Raw genomic sequence first — 18,603 nt, forward strand, 5'->3', positions numbered from 1 at the left:
CCTGTTGCCCACAAATGCCGGCCTGAGGGGGAATGTTCCCCACCCATTTTTAATCTGTGGTTGGCATACAGACCACAGCACTGTGTCTGTCAAAGCCTGCCACCATGTATCAAGTTCCTCCTCCCATTCTCTATTAGACCAGTTTCTTCAACCAAAGAATCACTGAACCACTTTGGACTCACTTTTATTGCTTTAATGACGTTTCTCTCTACACCCCTACTATTCACTGGCAATTTCCAACCACTTTCCCCATTCCTCCCTTCCCCAGTTCCCTCCTTCCCCACCCTTGGTGGAAACTAGATAGCAAGTTCTCTGGGTCAGAGATGCATAACTTTGATGCTCTGTGTTGTATAAACCCAGTACTGTTACCAAATGTTAAGTAGAAGGAGACCTCACAATTTCTCTGCGACATAATGAAAGAATATATGACATTCTGAACCACAGAGAACATTAAAAGGGATGGAAGCTTCCCCCAGATAATTCAACCCACTTCAGGACATCCTACAGTTCTGAATGGCTGGCTTCAAACATATGGAAGCTTCTAAAAAGTGCTTCCACGTGGCAGCAATCCAAGAAGAGGGAGGCAACATTTAGAAGTCCTTACACCATGTGCTTTTCAAATCTGGGAAGCATTTCCAAATTGGTGCCACTTGTTTCTAGTGGCAGCTGGCAGGCACTGGCGTGAAAGCTTTCTGTATGAGTGAAATAACACTGGTCTCAACCCAGAGGCTTGTGGCAACATAGATAAAAGAAAGAAAAATATCTCCATTTCCCCAGTCCAGATAAAGTCCAGTCCAGATAAATCTGAGAGGAATAGTGGTGCCTCAGTGCCTGTGAGGTAGGCACTGTCTTCCAGTGTGTGTGTGTGTGTGTGTGTGTGCTTTAAAAACTTCTTAAATGGCCCAGTGCTAAAAGGAAGCCAAGCCAGGTGGCTGCAGCTTCCACCTTATTTTCCAACCATGCTTCTGGGCTCTGCTACCAATCATGCTACATCCAGAAGTATTGCAGGGCAACTCACGATGGTAGCAACTGCAGGAATTCAGCTCTGCACTTCTCCTATCAATGCTGGGTCATTATTTTTTTTAAGTACTGACACCTACTGCTTATTAGTAAGCTTGCCAGGGGGGTGCATTAGCCACTATAGTGGTGATGGAGGGTCACCAGAGAATCTTGCCCAGACCCCACTCAAACCTGGCATCACGTAACCTCCTTTTAATTTTTTCAGGATTAAAGTTCCCCATGTATATTTTCCTGCTATAATTGGTTTGGGTTTTTTTTTACAGTTTTTATTGTGCTTTTTAGCAACTGCAAATCATCACAAAAATCCTGGACTGAAGGGCAGTACAGAAATGTTTTAAGTAACACATTAAAATAGTACTTCAGATTCAGCCATGTGCAACCCACCTGATGTAATTCACAGGCTTGTTTACACATTGCCTGAAAAGTGATGACATCCTGGAGAAGTATCATTTCTAGTTACACAATGAGATACCCAAGTTTGTAACCCTGAAACCATCAACCCACTATCTACACTGGCAAGGCAACACAGGCTGACTCAGCCAAATATGTATGCTCATTATCTTAGGTCATATTCCTAGATCACTTGTGACTTCCAGCTTGGACTACTTTAAAACGTAGCCTCCTGGCCCAGGAAGTGACTAAAAGGATTAAATATTGCACTTTATAAGTTGTTTGCTTTGTCTTTAAATATGTCAGTGGAACAATTTACACAGCAAGGGTGAAAAACAATGTTTCAATTCCACTTTCTCTCTCTCTTTCTTTAAGGGACTTATTCTTGTACAGTACTAGCAACTGGACTCTGTAACGGTGGATTTCTCTATCTGGTGTTAATTCCCTGGAACAGGTGGAAAGCGCAAGTTGTTAGAGGGGGTGAACCAACAGAGCTGTCAATCACAGTTCTCCACCCATGGCTTCACACCAAACAAAGCATGCAAGAAATTTTTTCAGTGTATTTCTATACGCAGAACAATCCCTTGGCAAGTCCCTCACCCTCCACTTTCCTCTGGGGTATAACAGTGCAATCCAGTGTATGTGTACTGAGAGTTAAGTCCTGCTGAATTTTATGGGATGTGTATAGGATAAGAGACCAGTGATATAGATAGGATGTACATTGGGAAAAACAAGAAAGCTCTGCCACTGTATATGCACTGGAATATCCCAATCAGCACAAGAGTACAAGAGATCCTTCAGTTATAGTCTAATAAAGTAATTCTATATTGTTCCTATAGGTCATATACAACAACTCAACAGAAATGCTGAACATAAAAAGCCCTACTAAATATGTTCTTCAAACACATGTGGCAAAGTGTACTTTTATCCCTCCCTCATTGCTTGTTCTTCACACAAATGTCTCAGAATACTTGGACGTTCATGTCAGTATGCTGTGTCCAAGAAATTCAGGCTTACCTGAGAAATAAACCCTATTGTACTGTTTGAGATTTACTTTTGAGTAGACCTGCATAGCTTTGCATTGTCAGGCTGCGAACCAAGGATGCTTAACTCATATTTTGTTTTTTACTTTCTTTAGTATTTTGGTTTTATGCCTGTTTTTAGACAAACTGCACGGGAAGATGGTGGACAAACCTTCATCAGTGTTTTTAAAACAGGGGCTGGATATAGAAGTGAATTATCTGCCTCAACAAAGGGTTGGACAAGAAGACCCATCTAACTCTACAATTCTATGTGATTCTTACCATAAGTGTACATTGCTTTATGCACCTGGAGTAGAAAATTGTATATATTGAAACAAAAACAAAACAAAATTACTAGAAATAACAAACATTTCGTAGGTGTGCCAAACATTCATCTGTTCCACTTTGTAATTCCACAACTGGTAATCCTCAACTGAAATGTGTGAACCAACTGCAGTGAAACAGTTTATGAAGAAGTGATATGGAAGTTTTGTCTTTGATGTTTTGATCTGGGTGGCTCCTTCCCACTTTTGCATCACTTCTTGATGTTGCAGTCATCAGGTGATGCACACGCATGTCCAAACAGGCCTTTAATCACACCCAGATCTGTGGGAACCCATAGGTTTCTTGACTTGGTGGAACAATGTCATATTGACATGCTCAATGTCTTGACTCCATACAACACACTAGGATGCAACTCAGGTTAGCTAGACAAACCTGATGCTCACAATCTACCCTTAATCATCACTGGCTAAAATTACCTTATCACATAGGCAAATCCATTCAGCAACCTTGGAGGGTATATGAAACTAGCCTGTGTGCTGGGTCAATGCTTTTCAATCCCTGCTGGCTGAAAGCTATTTCTCTATCTCGAGCGCACTGGGTTCCCCCACCCCAACACTTAGTGTCAGCTCACAGGGAACAACCACAATCGCAATGAATTTACCTGCACCTGTTGATGCAGTCTGCAGCATATATACAAGTCTCAATAGATTGTGACAGAACAACATCTCAAATGGTATGGTGTACGGGCTGCAACCAGGATTCAAACCTGCCAAATACTGACACGACAGGAGGCAGGCAAAAAGCACTCTGCATGGGCTTCTGCATCTCTTTTTTGAATATTAATTCAAATGTCCCTCACATTACTAAGACAATGAGGAGGGTGGAGACCTGCCTACAATGTCCTGATACAACAGTTGGGGGGTGGTGTCAACCAAGGCTGCAATCCTATACGCTCCTGACTGGAGAGGAAGACAGAAAGCAATGGGTCTGACTTCTTTTTTTTTTTTTTTTGGATAATATTTATTCAGAATTTTGAAGATTACAAAGAGAAAAAAGTAAAAAAGTAAAAAAGACAGAAAAAGTACAATCATTTTAAAAAAAGAGAGAAAAAAAAACAGATTAAACCTTTACATAACTTTCTTCCTTTACTTATTTCCTTGACCTCCTCACACCTCCCATTTTTGTATTCTAATTCAAATTGTTATTTCAACAAATCCTTCCAACCTTATTTTTATCTTAATAATTTGATTTAATATATTGTAGTTTTACGTTCACTCTTTCGTCAATTCATTTTTACTTAATCCTTTATATCATTTCTACCAAAGCCATATAATTTTCTTTACAATGGGTCTGACTTCTGAGGAAGCATTGATGGATTTCTGCTGCTTAAGACCTCGAAGGCTGTATATTGTCTCCCTGCTTATTTAACTTATATGCAGAATTCATCATGCGAAAGGCTGGGCTGGATAAATCCCAAGCCGGAATTAAGATTGCCAGAAGAAATATCAACAACCTCAGATATGCAGATGACACAACCTTGATTGCAGAAAGTGAGGAGGAATTAAAGAACCTTTTAATGAGAGTGAAAGAGGAGAGCGCAAAATATGGGCTGAAGCTCAACATGTTGAAGCTCAACATCAAAAAAACTAAGATCACGGCCACTGGTCCCATCACCTCCTGGCAAATAGAAGGGGAAGAAATAGAGGCTGTGAGAGTTTTTACTTTCTTGGGTTCCATGATCACTTCAGATGGTGACAGCAGTCATGAGATTAAAAGACGCCTGCTTCTTGGGAGAAAAGCGATGATAAACCTAGACAGCATCTTAAAAAGCATGGACATCATCTTGCCAACAAAGGCCCGTATAGTTAAAGCTATGGTTTTCCCAGTAGTGATGTATGGAAGTGAGAGCTGGACCATAAAGAAGGCTGATCGCCAAAGAATTGATGTTTTTGAATTATGGTGCTGGAGGAGACTCTTGAGAGTCCCATGGACTGCAAGAAGATCAAACCTATCCATTCTTAAGGAAATCAGCCCTGAGTGCTCACTGGAAGGACAGATCGTGAAGCTGAGGCTCCAATACTTTGACCACCTCATGAGAAGAGAAGACTCCCTGGAAAAGACCCTGATGTTGGGAAAGATGGAGGGCACAAGGAGAAGGGGACGACGGAGGACGAGATGGTTGGGCAGTGTTCTGAAGCTACTAACATGAGTTTGACTAAACTGCAGGAGGCAGTGGAAGACAGGAGTGCCTGGCGTGCTCTGGTCCATGGGGTCACGAAGAGTCTGACACGACTAAACAACAATAACAAGACCTCGAAGGGGAACCTGCCTGGAGGAGAGCTGGCCAGGAAAAGCCAGGTCTTTCTCAGCATTTCTCCTGAACCTCGTCTAAAAAGGCACCACAGCGTGCCGAGAGGCGGGAAGCGAAGATTTGGCCTTCTCTCACCCCACTGTGAGAGAAGGCAGCAGCGGCAGCGGCAGCAGCAGCAGCAGCAGCAGCAGCGCGCCTATCCCGGCCTCGGTGCCTCAAGCGCAGAAACAAGGTCATATTTCCGAAGCGAGGGCGCGGGGCTTCCTCCCATCCAGCCGAGCCAATGAACTTACCTCAGGCGGCCCCCTCCCCGCCGGCGAGCGGGCGAGTTCTTCTCGCAGCCGGGCCAAGGCGGCGCTTGTTTGACTCGCCGACTTAAGTGGACGCGAGCGGAGACGGAGGCGGGGCCGGCGGCGCTTGGCCCGGCAACAGAGCCCGAGCGAGCGGCATGGGCGCCCCCTCAGCCCGAAGCGAAGGGCAGGCAATGCGAAGCGGCGCTCGCGCCCCGCAGGACCACACAGCGGCTTCTTGGACTCGCTCCCGCCCTCCCTGCCGGCCTGCGCTGCGCAGGAGGCTCCCGGCCAGCCAGCCAGAGAGCGCGCGCGGGACGCGCCGGAGGAGAGAATACCTTCAACCATCTGTTGCAAAGCGCCTCCTTTCCTCCGGGGCTGCAGAGGGGCCTCCACGTCCGACTCCCTCTCCGCCCCCCCCACGCCGTCGCCCCGCGGACCCATCCAATCAACGGGGGTGGGGAGGGAGGGACGCCGGGAGAAGCGGGATTATCTGCAGATGCCGGACTCGCTGAGCACAGTCACGTTTCGCGCCCTCCGCCCCCCTCTTCCCAACTTTTGTATCCACCTGCTAAGTCCAGCCTGCTCTCCCAGCCCCCCAACCCCTGCCCCAAACCGCGTGGGTTTGGAGCTTCGGGGTCGCCGGTTTTGCCAAACGGGGAAAGGAGAGGGAACTGTTGTGCCTCTTCTTCCTGCCACGATCCACATCCTAATATATATAGCCTTTTCCTCACGCGCTCAGCAGCAGTTTAAAATTAGCCAAAAAAAACCCCCACACCTAACGAGAAGGCAAGCCAGGCACGTATATCCAGCGCCTCTTTTATCAGCCCTTTTCGTTGTCCAGCTGCGTGTGCGTTTCTTGCACGTCTGACCTCAAAGCACATTCTTCCCCTCCAAGAATTCCGGGCCTTATTGGTTGCAGGGGATTTCTGGGAAGTGAACTGGGTTGTTGTGGGTGACTGGGAATTGTTTACTCTGCCATGTGCAGCGCCCGGATTTTTATTTATTTTATTTTTGTAAATTTATTTATTTGGTTTTTCAGTTTAAAGTTTTACAATCACATAGCCAACATACATCATAAAAACAAGATTCCATAGAATCTCCTGGATTTCTCCTGCATCTTTTATAATAATCCAGATCTTTACATCTCAATTATATCCAAAATTCACCATTAAACTACAGGTGTTACTCCAATCCTACTAACGATTTTAACTGTTTACAATGATTTTTAAGATAAAGTATAATTTCCCCCCATTCCTTATTAAAATTTTGGTCTTCCTGATTTCCAATTCTTCTGGTCATTTTTGCCATTTCGGCATAATCCATCAATTTAATCTGCCGTTCTTCTCTGGTAGGGACTTTATCTTCTTTCCATCTCTGGGCCAATAACATCTGCACAGCTGCGGTCGCATACATAAACAATCTTTTCTGCTCCATTGGGATTTCGGCACCTAGAATTCCTAAAAGAAAGGCTTTGGGGCGCCTGGAATTCTTTGAGGGAAGGAACATGCTTCCAATGTGCTTTAAACAAAGTTTAGAGGTATAGCCGGGTCTTCTGAAGTTACTCAGGGTGTGTGTGCTAACTTCCTGAGCTTTAATGACGTTTACAAGAAGGGAGGTTAATTGTGGCTTTTGATTTGGAGAGCAAGGGTGAGAGGCTACTGGCCCAGGAAAGTACCAAGGCAATGGAGGTTGGTCCATTAGGGCAGATGGGCCCTGCCCCACCGATTTCAGTTTGCCCTCAGCCAGTGGCTACATTTTATTTATTTATTTCTCAAAATGTAACACTTTGCCTCTCAGCCAAGCAAATTATATATATATATATATATATATATATATATATATATATATACTTTTCTCATACAAAACGTCATCAAATGAATTTTAAAAAATATGGATGGGGAGCCTGTGGATGTTAGTAGGTGATAACTCCCATCATCCCTGACCATTGGCCATGTTGGTTGGGATGGATGGGAGCCAGGAGTAGCTTTCAACTAGCAGAGATTGAAAAGCTTTGACCTGGTGGGCTAATTTCATACCACTCTCCAAGGTTACAGAATGGATTTGTCCACATGATAAGGTCATTTTAGCCAGTGGTGATTAAGAATTATTTCATGCACTGGGCCTTCTGGTGTGCCCAGCTAACCTGAGTTTTATGCTAGTGCAATGGTGACGAAGGAAGAGGTTGAACATGTCAACATGAAATCCCATCATGTTAAGTAACTGAAGGTTCCTGCTGGCCTGCTTGGTGTGCTGGTCAACTATTGTATTACCTCCAGATGATAAAGGGCCTGTTTACCCCATTTATCTTGCTGCCTCCTATGCCTGGAACTTAATACCTGTGTGGTCATCTTTCTCCTCCTTGTACTGAGGCTGACCATTGGTCTACCTAGCTAGCTCAATGTTGTCTGCACCAGAGTTTGCTGACATTTTGTGGCCCATGGGCCCATTCGCAGACTAGAGGAACAAGCACAGTGCAACATATTCAGTGGCAACCACTGGCCTACAATGACTGACAGCAGTTCTCCAAGCTTTCAGACAGATGACATGCCCTTCCTTACCAGGAGATGCCAGGGATTGGACTTGGGACCTTCTGCACACAAAACAGTTGCCCTTCTGCTGAGCTATGGTTGGATCAGACCCAAGAGTCCATCTGGTCCAACACTGTTGCCCAATGAAAAGCAAACAAGATAATTTTCTTGTGAAGCCTGGATAGCTCAGTTGGCTAGAGCATGGTGCTGATAACACCAAGGTTGCAGGTTCTATTCCTGTGGGTCAGCTGCATATTCCTGCATTGCAGGGAGTTGGACTAGATGATTCTCAGGGTCTCTTCCAACTCTACAGCTCTGTGATTCTAAGGCCTGAAGGCATCGCTCTTGTCACACACAAACACCCCATTGCTTTTCTCCAGAATTTGCTATTCAGAGAACATAGAGGTTCTATATAGCTATCCTGGCCAATATCTGTTAATAATTGTCCGATGCATTGTCTGGTCCCTTTTTAAAGCCACCAAACAGTGAAATTCAATTAAGAAGGAAGTCCCACTGAGTTCAATGGTACTTATTCCCAGGCAGGTGTGTACAGGATTGCAGCCTAAGTGAATGACCTTCACCACAGCTTGGGGCAGTGAAAACCACAAATTAATATGAACAATGCCTCCTCAAAGCCCAATTCTTCTATGAAGCTGGTATCCCATTTAATAAATTTAATTTGTTTCTTATAACTGGCTTGTACTTCAGCTTCCCAACACAATATTGCTATCAACTCTGAAGCTTTTGGATGAACTAGGCTACAAATTCAATAAAAGAAACATGAAAAATGTGTCACCTATAATATTCTGCTGATCCAAGCGCAATGTACTGTTTTACCAAGTAACCATATTATTTAGGGTATTTCATTTCTCCCGTTTTTCTAGCTTCACGCAGACTCCTTAAATCTTTACATAGCTCCTGGACTAAAATGTGAGAAGCAATATTTTAAGAAAAAGTTGAAACTAATGGAAATAATTACTTTTAATTTGTTTAGAGGGAAATAACATGTGCTCATATACTATTCTCTGGCATTAATTCCAGCAAATGATTGCAGCTACTGTATTATCTCACAATTCATTCTTGGCAGTAAATTCTTTACACTCGATTTATTAATGACGGTGTCAGTGCAAAAAGCTACAATATTTTATTTCAATGGGACTTAGTCCCAGGTATGTGTGAACAGGATTCATGTCAAAGACATCATAGAAGCACTGTGCTTTTCTTTTTAAAGAAAAAAAAACCTAGTATAAGCATCTTTAAACAGCAAGAATGAAGAGAAATGTTGCTTGTGATCTGTTTCAGAGAGAAAAAGTAATTGCAGAATTGTACTTGTTAACCAAGTAATACATTTGCACTCTGTTAAAGCAACACACAATTAAACACTGCCGTACACAACTTTTACTTTGTGGCTAAGAAAAATTTGGACAAAAGAGTTCAGTACCCCCAATTATATTAACATTAAATAGAGAAGAGAGCCAACATTCTCTAAGGAAAACTAAGTCAAGTAACTAATATTTCAATTTTATTTCTATGCTTGGCAGTACAACCTTCTTAAGTGCAATACAGGTGGAAAAACCACTTTTGTGTTGTTATAATATGCAACCACAATTTGAGTTTTAATGGAACAAAATCAACAGTTCTGTGGGTTTTGCAGAAATCATTATACTGCATTAATTCACCACCAGTGGCTCATAAATAATGTTTAAAATACGTTGGTCATGACTTTTTGCAGATTTCCAAAGAGTTAATTATATCCATCAGGCATGATAATCCAGGGCTTTGCAAAGGTCATTATGCCACAGAAGGTTCCATTTTCCTTAAATCAATTGATCACATTGTATTGTGGTTGCCAATTTCCTTTCCCCAGACACCTACAACATTATTAAATGAAATTAGAAACTTCTTCACTTGCCAGCTTTGAGGCACCCTGAATTCCAACCTTAAATAGAACTTTGTGTTTTGCACCAAGCTCTTATAGAAACTGGAAGGCACAGCACTGAATCTCAAAGATCCAGAGCTTGTTATATGACGGTCAAAATATTTGGACCTCCTTGATGGATGTGGGAAAACAGTTATATGTGATGCAATTAACAGACTTGCCTGCAAAATAATAGAAAACCATGTTAAAATACCTATTGTAGCTCTCTGATAACTAACTGGTGCATTTTAAGCTACCTGATTCTGTCTTCCTGTGTGGAACTGTTGCATTTGTTATGGAAATTGATTTAAAACTTCCCAAAAGTCCTGAAGTTTTTCTCCTAGAGGGAGGTCCTGAAAAAAGATGTTTAAACTATTTATGCATGCAACAGCAGCAACCAGAATCCTGTACCCACAGAAATGGAAAGAAGGAGAAGTACCAACTAAGGAGAAATGGCTTCAAAAGTTAATGGGCTATGAGGAAATGGCGAAGTTGACAGCAAAAATAAGAGATAAAAGATGAACTGTTCATGGAAGGGTGAAGACCCTTTTTGGAGTATTTGAAGAACTATTATAGTCAAATGAAAACATGGAGAGGTTCATGAAAATGATATACAGGTGGTACATGACCCCAGTCAAGCTTGCAAAAATATATCACTTGCCCGATAATAAATGTTGGAAATGTAAAGAAACTGAAGGTACAATCTTTCACCTTTGGTGGACGTGCCCAAGAATCAAGGCTTTCTGGGAGATGATATATAATGAAATGAAAAAGGTATTTAAATATACCTTCCTGAAGAAGCCAGAGGCCTTCCTTCTGGGCATTGTCAGCCAATTGGTGCCAAAGAAGGACAGAACTTTTTTATGTATGCTACAACAGCAGCAAGAAGACTTATTGCAAAGTATTGGAAGACACAAGATTTACCCACTTTGGAAGAATGGCAGATGAAGGTGATGGACTATATGGGATTGGCAGAAATGACTGGCAGAATCCGAGACCAGGGAGAAGAGTCGGTGGAAGAAGATTGGAAGAAATTTAAAGATTATCTACAGAAATATTGTAAAATTAATGAATGTTAGAAAGATGTTGGATAGAAATTAAGTGGTTTCCAGCTGTAATGCTTTAAGAGAATATGAAAAAAGGGTTATAAATAGGTAAAAACATAATGGTAAGGATTTGCTGAACCAACAATTTGAGGTGGAATACAAAAAAGGGAGGTATGAGGAGGTCTGGGAAACAAGCTAAAGGAAAATAAGCAATGGAAAATTTGTGTGTTTTTAATTATTTTTATTTTGTATTTTTGTTATTATTTTTTCATTTTATTGTAATACTTTAAAAAATCTTAATAAATATCTTATATAAAAAAGAAAACATGGAGAGGTTCAAATTATGAGCAGCAGAATGAAAACCATGATAAGTGAAATAGAGGATAGTTGTAATAGATTAAAGTATGTCATATAAAGCAGTAGGAATAAGGTAGGAAGGAAATTGTGGAAGTAAGGATGGGAAGTCAATTTTTTATAAAAAAAACAACTATTGAAATAGAGGTAGATTTGTAAAACCTGTGAAAAGCAATAAAAATTCATGTCGAAAGAGAGAAAGAAAGAAAGAAAGAAAGAAAGAAAGAAAGAAAGAAAAATTGAAAACAACAACAACCTAAAAGGCAGCCCTGTTTAGGGAAGTTTTTAATGTTTGATGTTTCATTCTGTTTTTAATATTCTTTTGGGAGCTGCTCAGAGTGGCTGGGGAAACCCAGCCAGATGGGCGGGGTATAAATAATAAATTATTATAAAATTATTATTACTAAAGGTATGGAGCTGCTAACAGATCACAGTTCATGGGCATAGGGGACTTGATGGTCCAGAGATAGGCACAGTTGCTACATTCAGGAAGGGGCTAAGAATGGGATAGGTTTGCATGGCCATTTGCAGTAGCAAATTTCCTGCCAACCTATTCACACTAGCTAAGGTAGAAAGAGCAGGAACACTTATCTTTGTTTCTGCCGTGTGTGTGTGTGTGCATGCACGCACGCACGCACATGCACACGCACGCGCTGGCGGACAAACTGGAGTTCAACCTGAAATGCAATTTATATAACTCTCTATTATTTTCTATGGGAGGTTCTCAGTTCCATCCAGGCATTTGAAAGTAGCTTCTGTGAAGCAGGAAATGACCTATCCAGAATAGATGGTTCTTTCTGCTCCCTTTTTATCTCTGTGTGTCCCTTCCTCTCTTTCCTGCAATTCCATTCCATTCTCCCTCCCATTCACTTATCAGTGTTTTTTTTCTTCCTGTTTCTAAGTATACTTTGCCTTTGATTCCTTATGGAATTTGTGAATAAAGGGACCTGTTCCACCAATTTATGCTCCATACTTTTAAATAATATCGTTCCTTCATAATTTAAAGGTTCGTCTGCACAGAAAGGTCAGAGTTTCACAAGAGGATCAAAACTACTGAGGAACAACTTCTGCAAAGGAGGATCAGAGTTTCAGCCTAGGAATCTGGCAATTAAGCAGAAATAGAAACTTACCCAGGATTCTACTGTCCTTCTGATAGGCTAAAAGGTTGGATGGAGGAGTGAAAATATTATATATAAGTCAAATGGGAAAACAGAGAAGTTAGACAGGTGAAATTTAGAAATGGAATAGGCATGTGAGATCCTGCAACAAAATGTTGCAGTACATCACTATCATGTGTTACCTGAGCAGGGCGGGAGTTGAAAAGCAAAACCAAACATAAGGATCGAAGATTGGTATCTGTGCTATAACTGGCTTATTACTTCATGTGCACAGGTTTGAACATTCAAATAATGCAACCAGACTGTATGCAGGTCAATGGACCATAAGGCATCCACGATCAAGTGCTTGATTTAGCCTGGGAGAAGGCATGAGGGGCCAATTTTAATAATGATGGTGATGATTATGATAGTTATATGCCTGCCATCTCACTGGGTTGCCCCAGCCACTCTGGACAGCTCCCAACAAAATATTAAAAGCACAATGAAACATCAGGCTTACCTCTGTCCTGCAGTGTTAACAGTGGCTACATTGCAGTGTTGAGAACTTTTTTTCCTCAGCAGAGCTTTCAGTGGGGTACAGCACTGAACTACATGAGTCTACATGATGGACACCTGGCCAGTGCCACCATGGGCCCTGACTGTCCCATTCCCAGTGCAGCTGGGGTGGGCACTACTGCTTCCAGTCATTCCCTTTCCCATCTCTCTTCAGGCCCAGATGTGTCTTGTGGTGGGCAGCAGCAGCAGCACTTTGTAAAGGGAACCAAGCTGGTGGTCTGCTCTGATGATATAATAATTTATTACTTATACCCCGTGCATCTGGCTGGGTCTCCCCAGCCACTCTGGGCGGCTTCCAACAGGAGATTAAAAATACATTAAAACATCAGTCATTTAAAAACTTCCCTAAACAGGGCTGCCTTCAGATGTTTTCTAAACATCAGACAGTTGTTTATTCCTTTGACATCTGATGGGAGGGCATTCCACAGGGCGGGAGCCACTAGTTAGAAGGCCCTCTGCCTGGTTCCCTATAGCTATGCTTCTCACAGTGAGGGAACCACCAGAAGGCCCTTGGCGCTGGACCTCAGTGTCCGGGCCAAACGATGGAGGTGGAGATGCTCCTTCAGGTATACTGGGCCAAGGACGTTTAGGGCTTTAAAGGTCAGCAGCAACACTTTGAATTGTGCTTGGAAACATACTGGGAACCAATGTAGGTCTTTCAAGACCGGTGTTATGTGGTCTCAGTGGCCACTCCCAGTCACCAGTCTAGCTGCCGCGTTCTGGATTAATTGTAGTTTCAAGGTCACCTTCAAAGGTAGCCCCACGTAGAGCGCATTGCAGTAGTCCAAGCAGGAGATAACTAGAGCATGCACCACTCCGGCGAGACAGTCCGCGGGCAGGTAGGGTCTCAGCCTGTGTACCAGATGGAGCTGGTAGATGAGAAGTGACTGCCTACAGTGGCAGACTTAGGGCTTTAAAATTTCAGCAGCTCCCTGTGCGATGCCAAAATTCAGTGCCCCTCGCCTCTGACCTTTGTTTGTTCAGCAATGTTTCGGTGTCCACTGTGGCACCCTCTCGGATCAGCACCCAGTGTGTGCAAACTGGTTGCACTCCCCTAAATCAACCTCTGCTGCCTACCATCTCACATTGCCAAAACGTAATGCTTGACATCAAACACTGCATATTGTGAAAGCCAAGCGCCAGCCAGGGATACACTATTGTTGTTATTTGGATTTCCTGCTCAGTCACCACCAAAAGGTCTCAAGGCGACATACAAGAGTATAAACGTACAATATTAAAATCAGCTAAAACAATTTAGAAACAGAAGAATAGGGCAGAAACCTCTGCCATATCTTGGGTGTCGAACTCTGGTAAAGAGGTGCATCTTTAGCATACAAAAAATTGTGCAATGAAGGTGCCAGATTCAAATCTGTGGAGGGAATCCCACAGTTTAGGAGCAGCTGCAGAGAATTCCTTCTCCTGGGTTTCCACCTTGGGAAGCCTGGGTTTCCACCTGATGAGCTTCCAAGGGTGGTAGTGGGGCTGACAAGTGCCCAATTGTGGGAAGCAGCCGGGATTGTGTTGGGCCCTTCTGAGCCCCAAGTACGTTGTCCATGTGTGCTTTTATGCTGCCCTCCTGGAACTTCCATGTTACTAACAAGGGCTTCATTCCCTTCCATCCAGACCTTTTGAAATGTGTTGCTTTTTAATCTTTCTTGGTGCTCAGCCTTATTCTGCAGCATGGGATTTGTGTTATTTGCTGTGAAATCATTGGCTGGCTGCCTGCCTGCCTAACAGCAATGGTGGGGACTCCCTGGCTGGCATTTCAACCCAGGAAAAGAGAAAGCAAAGTTAATACCCTCAGTGTTATTGTGCTACTGTGCTCAGGCACTTCCCTTCCCAATGTCAAGACAAAATTGCAGCACAAACAACCCTAATAAGATCCAAGGAAAGCCTGCCAGCACTTCTCCATTTCTGTCTTTTCAACTGATGCCCCTACGATTTTGCCAGAGCCATGAAGGAGAAGGAGAAGCCACATATAATTTCTTTGTGCAAGTATTGGTGGGCAGGAGTTTCCTGAATACAGCACAACAGCATTCCTTAACTGATGTTATTGTGTAAGTCACCAGGGGGGAAACCAGAAGACTCCTGAGATATGTGTGATTATTTAATTGTGAGTCGAGAAAAATAAGATGATGTAGCAGAGCGATTTCATGGTCCAGGGCAAAGGGTTAAACCACGTTCCCTCAATACCACTGCTGCTGCATTTGTGCATGTATGCATGTGTGTGTGTGTACACTCACACACATACACATGAGCACCACAACTGTCTGTATTTTTGCGTGTGTATAGTTGAAGGTACAACTATGAGGGTTGTCGTGATTATCTCCTGCAAATGACAATTTACCATTGCACCGCTGGTCGTTGCTCTACTTGCACTTACAACTGCAGATCTCATGCACCATTTCAACCCCTGCATGAACCCAAATCTATTGAACATTTCCCAGGATACACAGGTAAATGAAATATTAATGTACAAGAGGTGTTCCAAGTGCACATTGTGCTTAAAACTTTGCGTACTTAGCTATCATGACAAATGGACGTCACACATTTTTTCTGAAGAAAAAAAGCCAACTCAGTTAGTGACCATCACCACATATTGTGGCACTGACTCCCATAAATGAATTACACATTACGTGAAGGAGTTCACTTTTTTCGTCCATATGTCTTGAGCCGTTATATGGCACCATTATTTATCTTAATTTATGCATTTCTTTCCAAAATATATGGCGAGTATTGGCTTTAAATCAGTTAGTGTCTTTGATACAGCTCAGATTGCCAAGTATTAAATGAATAGCTGGCATGCGTGAGCTGTAGCAGTATGGCACCCTTTTGCAAGCGCTGCCTTTACAATGCAGAGACAGATATCCACACCAGGCTCTGGTTGCTGCTTGACATGTTGATGGAGAACATTTGAGACCATCAAATATTTTAACAGCTTTCTCCTCTCATGGTAGCAAAATACAGTTCTGCTGCGATTGCAGTGACATCACATGCTCTCCTTCCCTGAGTGTGATGATTTCTAAGTAGTATTTGTGTAGCTTTGCTGGAGGAGCAGGGAAATGGAAAACAGTCAGCGCCTTATACAAAAGCTTCCATTATTTAGATGTTGTGGGGAAACAGTCTTTTATTATTAACCAGCAAACTGCCCGTCATTCAGACAGGCAGGAGAGAGGGCCGATACATTGCTGGTAGTGCCACAGAGTGCATACCCTCCAACATTTCTCCGATGAAAATAGGGACGTCCCATTCCATAATGGTAATTTTACTATTTATACCCTATGCATCTTAGTGGGTTGCCCCAGCCACTCTGGGCAGCTTCCAACATATATAAAAACATAATAAAACATTAAACATTTTTTTAAAACCTCTATACAGGATTGCCTTCAACCAGCTTGGGGGTCGGATAACTCCATATCTTCCGACATTGCTTCAATGAAAATAGGGACACCCGACCATACTGTCCAACATTTCTGCAATGAAAACAGGGACATCCTAAGGGAAAGCAGGACATTCTGGGATCAAATCCGAAACTGGGGCAGCTTCTCTAAATCAAGGATGTCCCTGGAAAATAGGGACACTTGGAGGGTCTGAAAGTGCTCAGAGCAAGGGTCATAGCTTAGTGGTGCAGCACGTGCAAAGTGACCCAGGTTCAATCCCCAGCACCCCCAGGTATGTCTGGAAAAGACTCCTGTCTGATACCCTGGAGAACTGTTGCAAGTCACTGCAGACAATATGAGCTAGGTAGACTAATGGTTGGATCCATACTTTCTGTTCCTTGCAGATTCTCCTCACTGTGGAAGTTATAGGCATAGGTTCTCCAGGTGCAAAAGAGGACAGGGTTCCTCCAACTTAAATAGTTGTACAAAAGGTCACCAGCTAAAATCCACACTTCTGCACATTGTGTTCATTGAACTTTACTCCCAGGAAAGTGTGCATAGGATTGTAACGTAAGATTTGGAACAGAAATTACGGGGAGTGGATCTGTGGACTGAGATCAGTCTTGAAACTGATTGGTTTTTGTTGTTGTATATATTTCAACAATCCTAAAGTTTGAGAATCAGCAGCACCAATGTTGTAAAGGTGGAGTGTCACAGTAACTTAAAAACTATAAGGCATAGGATTTTTTTTATTCACACCAGTGACTGACCTGTGAATTAATTCAGTACAGCAATTTTAATCAAAATCTGAGATGTAGTAGTTTGGTTTTTTAAAAAGTGATCTGTCATGGAAAAACCCAATTGAAGAAGATAACAGTGCTTACGAAGGCCTTGTTGCTGGTTGAGAAGGGTCCCCAACAGTTTAAGCCAATGAGTAATCAGGTCTGCCTTACTGCAGCTTCTCCCTCTAGGAAAAAGCAACAACTGGTGCACCATGTACACACAGTCTATGAGAGCATGACCAAGGGCACAATTCTGCTGGTGTACCTGCTGCAACACTACACCTGTTCAAAGGTCATTTACTGTCCCTCCAGTTTTAAGGTTTCTTCCATCAGCTGCTGCTTGGCCATGGAAGTTGGAAATAATCATAAGCCAAGAAAAATAGCTGCTTTGGGGCTTCCTGTTTCCTGTGCGCCAGGAATGGAGTCACTTCCAACACCTAGGGAGAGAGACAGACAGAGACAATCAGATTACGATGGGGGAAATTCATTATCTGCATTCCTCTTTGGTTGGAAGAGGAACCAGGCTCTCATCCACAATTTCCCTTGCGGCCTGGCACTCCCTTTCCATGGAATGAGAGGGCAGACAAAGGCACTGGGTGCACGGAGCATTCCAGCTGCCATGACCCCCCCCCCCATTCCTGGAAGCACAGGTTATCCTGTTAATTGGACTTTAATTGGAGTAAACTAAAGGTGCGTGCCAGAGACAACGAGATAAGAAACTGCAAAAACAACCCAGCTACAAGGATGTAAAAGGTTTGGATTGAGAGCAGATTTCATTTGGTGAAAGAGACAATGGGGAGAGGGGAGCCCACGATTTGCTTACTTAAAGTTTTGTTCTACATTTATGATATGGCAGAATGCAAGTTTTATTTAAAAAAATATGCACAAGTGAAGATGGAGGAAATTGGAATATAAAATGAATTTAACAAAATTGGAACTATTTGTGAGAGAGAAAGGAACTGAGAGGGAAGGGGGGAAGAAATGCTATTCTTTGAAAATATGGAGCAAAATCCTTCCTAACCTCCTTTATCCACAGAGGAATGTGTTTGAGATAAGGATAAATGGCCATAAATGATGGGCAGGGAGGGAAAGCGTCTATCAGCTTTGAGAATAGAAGTTTTTGGATGAACTATCTGCAGTCTGGTTTCAGACCGTTCTTCCTAGGCTGGAAAATTGGTGAACACGGCTTGTTTACTGGAAGCCAAATCACAGGACAAAGCAATGCAGTAACTTTTGGAAACTGTGAGATTCTCCTGAGACATGATGGGAACCATCAACAGTTGCAGGAATAAAGGATACAACACTATATATGGATGGGAAAGCATCATGGGGGGAAATGTCACTCGCAGGAAAGAATAAGGATTACAGCTAAAGTTTCTCACTTGAAACTTTATAAATTACCAATTATACCAACACGAATTGAAATCACAAGATTGTAGCTGTTATATAAGGGATTATTATATCTGCATGGAATGTAATGGAAATTATTAAAATTCTGGCATGCAGAAAAAATTTAGAAGATTGAACTCATCAACTATAGCATGTGAGTGGGCCAGTTTAATTAAATTGTATAATTTGACATTTGAATAATTGGCATTAAT

The 18,603-nt window shown here is 42.6% G+C and overlaps 1 protein-coding gene across 4 annotated transcripts in view; it reads right to left on the reverse strand.

Annotated features, from left to right (window-relative positions):
- Positions 1-5,897, reverse strand: part of SULF2 (sulfatase 2) — a gene marked incomplete at its 3' end in the record, with an annotated part of 267,812 nt that extends 261,915 nt beyond the window's left edge. Inside the window, exon 1 of one of the 4 annotated variants that reach the window (XM_083618523.1) lies at positions 5,657-5,897. Of the gene's footprint in view, positions 1-5,321 lie in introns of all 4 variants that reach the window. The other 3 variants (XM_083618525.1, XM_083618522.1, XM_083618524.1) reach the window with 3 other exon arrangements.
- Between the last annotated feature and the right edge of the window lie 12,706 nt (positions 5,898-18,603).

This window comes from Podarcis filfolensis (assembly GCF_964270895.1).
Source record: "Podarcis filfolensis genome assembly, chromosome: 6".
Classification (NCBI taxonomy): domain Eukaryota; kingdom Metazoa; phylum Chordata; class Lepidosauria; order Squamata; family Lacertidae; genus Podarcis; species Podarcis filfolensis.